This window comes from Triticum dicoccoides, chromosome 1A (genome assembly GCF_002162155.2).
Source record: "Triticum dicoccoides isolate Atlit2015 ecotype Zavitan chromosome 1A, WEW_v2.0, whole genome shotgun sequence".
NCBI lineage: Eukaryota > Viridiplantae > Streptophyta > Magnoliopsida > Poales > Poaceae > Triticum > Triticum dicoccoides.
In genome coordinates, this window is record NC_041380.1 from 377,881,405 (window position 1) to 377,887,096 (window position 5,692).

The window sequence follows — 5,692 nt, forward strand, 5'->3', positions numbered from 1 at the left end:
AGTATAGGGGATCGCAATAGTTTTAGAGGGTAGAGTATTCAACCCAGATTTATTGATTCGACACAAGGGGAGCCAAAGAATATTCTCAAGTATTAGCAGCTGAGTTGTCAATTCAACCACACCTGGAAACTTAATATGTGCAGCAAAGTATTTAGTAGTAGAGTAGTATGATAGTAGTGGTAATGGTAGAAAAAGTAATAGTTTTGGTTTTATAGTGATTGTAACAATAGCAACAGAAAAGTAAATAAGCAAAGATCAATATATGAAAAGCTCGTAGGCCATGGATCAGTGATGGATAATTATGTTGGATGCGATTCCTCATGCAATAGTTATAACATAGGGTGACACAGAACTAGCTCCAGTTCATCAATGTAATGTAGGCATGTATTCCGAATATAGTCATACATGCTTATGGAAAAGAACTTGCATCACATCTTTTGTCCTACCCTCCCGTGGCAGCGGGGTCCTATTGGAAACTAAGGGATATTAAGGCCTCCTTTTAATAGAGTACCGGACCAAAGCATTAACACTTAGTGAATACATGAACTCCTCAAACTACGGTCATCACCGGTAAGTATCCCGATTATTGTCACTTCGGGGTTAACGGATCATAACACATAATAGGTGACTATAGACTTGCAAGATAGGATCAAGAACTCACATATATTCATGAAAACATAATAGGTTCAGATCTGAAATCATGGCACTCGGGCCCTAGTGACAAGTATTAAGCATAGCAAAGTCATAGCAACATCAATCTCAGAACATAATGGATACTAGGGATCAAACCCTAACAAAACTAACTCGATTACATGATAAATCTCATCCAACCCATCACCATCCAGCAAGCCTATGATGGAATTACTCACACACGGCGGTGAGCATCATGAAATTGGTGATGGAGGAAGGTTGATAATGACGATGGCGATGGATTCCCCTCACCGGAGCCCCGAATAGACTCTAGATCAGCCCTCCCGAGAGAGATTAGGGCTTGGCGGCGGCTCTGTATCGTAAAACGCGATGGATCCTTCTCTTTGATTTTTTCTCCCCGAACGTCAATATATGGAGTTGGAGTTGAGGTTGGTGGAGCGTCAGGGGGCCCACGAGGCAGGGGGCGCGCCCAGGGGGTGGGTGGGCCCACACCCTCGTGGACAGGGTGTGGGCCCCTGATGTTGATTCTTTCACCAGTATTTTTTATATATTCCGAAAATATTCTCCGTTGATTTTTAGGTCATTCCTAGAACTTCTATTTCTGCACAAAAATAACACCATGGCAATTCCGCTGAAAACAGCGTCAATCCGGGCTAGTTCCATTAAAATCATGTAAGTTAGAGTTCAAAACAAGGGCAAAAGTGTTTGGAAAAGTAGATACGATGGAGACGTTTCAGGGGGTTGCCCGGAACCCCTTCCGGTGACTCGATATGTACCCGGTATCCCCAAAACACTTCTGGTGTCCGAATATCATCGTCCTATATATGAATCTTTACATCTCGGCCATTTCAAGACTCCTCGTCATGCCCATGATCTCATCTGGGACTCCGAACAACATTCGGTCACCAAATCACTTAACTCATATAATACAAAATTGTCATTGAATGTTAAGCGTGCGGACCCTATGGGTTCGAGAACTATGTAGACATGACCGAGACACCTCTCCGGTTAATAACCAACAACGAAACCTGGATGCTTCTTTGGGTTCCCACACATTCTACGAAGATCTTTATCAGTCATACTGTAATGACAACATACGTTATTCCCTTTGTCATCGGTATGTTACTTGCCCGAGATTCGATCGTCGGTATCTTTATACCTAGTTCAATCGCATTACTGGCAAGTCTCTTTACTCGTTCCGTAATACATCATCCTGCAACTAACTCATTAGTCACTTTGCTTGAAAGGCTTCTTATGATGTGTATTACAGAGAGGGCCCAGAGATACCTCTCCGATACTCCGAGTGACAAATCCTAATCTCGATCTATGCCAACCAAACAAACACCTTCGAAGATACCTTTAGAGCATCTTTATAATCACCCAGTTACGTTGTGACATTTGATAGCACACAAGGTATTCCTCCGGTATCCAAGATTTGAATAATCTCCTAGTCAAAGGAATATGTATATGACATGAAGAAAACAATAGCAATAAAATTGAACGATCAATATGCTATGCTAATGGGTGGGTCTTGTCCATCACATCATTCCCTAATGATGTGATCACGTTCATCAAATGAAAACACATGTCTATGGTTAGGAAGCTGTAATGCCCAAGATGTGGCTATATCTCTCACGTGTCGAGGCACGACTTAGAGGCATAACCGCATTTTGGTTTTGTCGCAAGATGGGTCATCTTCACACAATCCCATGTAATGAACAAGGAAGTAAATAGTTGGCTTACAATCGCCACAACACATAAGGATCAAGTAATTCATACATCATTCAGAGTACACACAAAGTCCGTCTACGGACGAATCCAAATGAAAAGAAGACAACCCCAAATGCTAAATCCTGATCGTCCCAACTGGGCACCACTACTGATCATCCGAAAACGAAACATAGTAACGGCCAAGGTCCTTGTCGAACTCCCACTTGATTTCGGTGGCATCACCTGCACTGTTGTCATCAGCACCTGCGACTGTTTTGGTAACATCTGTGAGTCACGAGGACTCAGCAATCTCACAACCCGCAAGATCAAGACTATTTAAGATTATAGGTAGGATGTGGTTATAAGGTGGAGTTGCAGCAAGCACTAAGCAATTATGGTGGCTAACATACGAGTACAAGAGTAAGATGAGAAACTACACAACGGACGTAAAGCTAGAAGTAATCAAGAAGTGATCCTGAACTACTTACGTTCATACATAACCCAACCGTGTTCACTTCCCGAACTCCATCGAAAAGAGACCATCACGGTTACAAACGCGATTTATGCATTTTAATTAAGGCAAGTGTCAAGTTCTCTACAACCAGATATTAACAAATTCCCATCTGCCACACAACCGTGGGCACGGCTCTCCAAAGTTTATACCCTGGATGGGTGTGCCAACTTAGCCCATCACAAGCTCTCACGATCAATGAAGGATATTCCTTCTCCCGGAATAACCCAATCAGTCTCGGAATCCCGGTTACAAGACATTTCGACAAAGGTAAAACAAGACCAGCAAGACCGCCTGATGTGCGGACAGATCCTGATAGGAGTTGCACGTATGTCGTTCTCAAGGCACACCGGATGAGACATCCTACGAGTTAAACCAACCCTTGAGTTTCCCTAAGGTGGCCCCGCAGTCTACTCGGCCCAGACCAACACTCAGAGGAGCACTGGCCCCGGGGGGGGGTGAATTAAGAAATCCTCGGGTTAATTACTCCCTAGGCAAATTCTAGTTGTTATTAGGCAAATGGTAAAACCAAGGTTGGGCCTGGCTGGAGGATTTTTTTATTCAAAGCGAACTATCAAGGGGGTCCCATGACCCCCACCATGTAAGGAACGGAAAATCAAGGAAAATAACACCGGTATGATGGAAACTAGGGCGACAAGAGTGGAACAAACACCAAGCAAAAGGCCAAGCCTTCCACCCTTTGCCAAGTATATAGACGCATTAATTAAATAAGAGATATTGTGATATCCCAACATATCCATGTTCCAACATGGAACAACCTGCAAGGCACCTGCAACTAGCAACACTATAAGAGGGGCTGAGCAAAAGCGGTAAGATAGACAAACAATGGTTTGCTAGGAAGGTGGGTTAGAGGCTTGACATGGAAATATGGGAGGCGTGATAAACAAGTGGTAGGTAGCGCGGCATAGTGATAGAACAAACAACTAGCAAGCAAAGATAGAAGTGATATCGGGGGTAATAATCATCTTGCCTGCAAAGTTCTTAGGGTTGTCGAAAGCTTGCTCCTCGTCAACGTACTCGATAGGATCCTCGTTCATGAACTCATCTCCCAGATCTACCCAAAGCAAGAACATAAGCAACGGAACCACAATCAATCACGATGCAATGCACAAGCAACATGATGCAAGACATGGCATGTAATGCAAGATATGATGTGCAATGCATAAGGGTACTCTAGAAGGGAAAAGATGATTATGGAATCAACTTGGCAAACCAAGCATGCCACTAGATAGGTTAGGAGATTTCAGTCAAAATCAATATAAGGATCACCGGAAATGGATGCACGGTTTGCGAAAGACGAGCAAAACAAGAACAATGCAAGACTACGCTTAACAACATCACAGCGCTTAAGATGCATCGAGAAACTATGGTACAACACTCCAACATAGCAACAAAGCACATGGCAGTGAAGGACAAATGAAGCTCTAAAAATCATGAACAATGAGCTCCTACTAGAACTGACTAGAACAAGTCTAAAACAGCATGGCAAAAATGCAAATGACAACATATTCACAGGCTTGGTGAAAATATTGAACATGGCATAATCAGCATCAGGTAGCAATGTTTAGAGCTAGTAAACTAATGCTACAGGATAATAACATGGCAAAGAATAGCATGGAATGCTAGTACTAAAGGCAAATAACAAAACTCCCTTACTGAACTTTAGCCAAAGATGCACAGAAAAGATGGTAGCATCAATGCAAACATGGCAAGTGATATGAACAGTTCTAGACTTAGTATAAAAACATAGCATGCAAAAACAGATTCATGATAGCAACTTTGCAAGCTCATGCAACTCACCACAAAGCATTTCATGGCATAACAAGGTAACAAACAGTAAGAAGACACAATTACGAAGCTAAACATGGCAAGAGCAAGTTCGTAGGGTGCATGGATCACTAACAAAACACATGGCACAAATGCACTTCCTGTTAACAACCTGCCAGCAACAATATTTAGCAAAAGTAGAGCATGGTAATGACAAGCTACACTACCTGATAATTACAACCAGAGGCATGAATGGATAGAGCATAACTATATGTTCGAAACACTCTTACTGAACTTCATCAAAATATGCATGGATCTACTTGTGGCAACAAGTCAACATAGCAACATAATGTGACAGGAAAAGACTTGGCAGAAAAACTAAGTGTCTGAAATCAGCAACATCATGTGGCCTACTTTGCATGTTTGTGCTAGTCACCACAGAGCCCATAAAAATACAAGGCTTGCACCACTGTAAATATGGAATAAAGATGCTCCTAAAACATGTAGGCATCATGCTCAAAGGATGCACACACAAAATGCTACGAAAATGACAAATCAGCAAGTTATGATGAATTCCAGCAGACAACATCATATAACACTTTTGCAACCAAGATTAGGGCACCAATATGGAGAGTAACATGCATGAAAATGACACTAACATGAAGAGAATGACGAGACAAACATTTCGATATATCAGATGCACAAATCGGAGCTACGAGCGTGGAGATATGAATGGTCAAACATGGGCACATGAGATAGAGATATTTTGGGACTAGGGTTCCTCGGCACGTGAACCGAGGCGGCGGTGGATCTCACTGGAGTTGAGGGAGGCGGCGGCCGGAGCTTGAGGGAGAGGTGCTCCAGCGAGGGGGATCAACGGAGGCACCGGATCCGATCGATCCGCGGCCGGATCTGGCTGGCTGAAGTTGGACGGTGATGGCGGGGTCCGGCGGACGCGCGGTGGTGGGCGGCTTTGGCGGGCGGTGGTGGTTAGCGCAGCGGATTGGCGGCGGCGGGCGGCGCAGGGCGGCG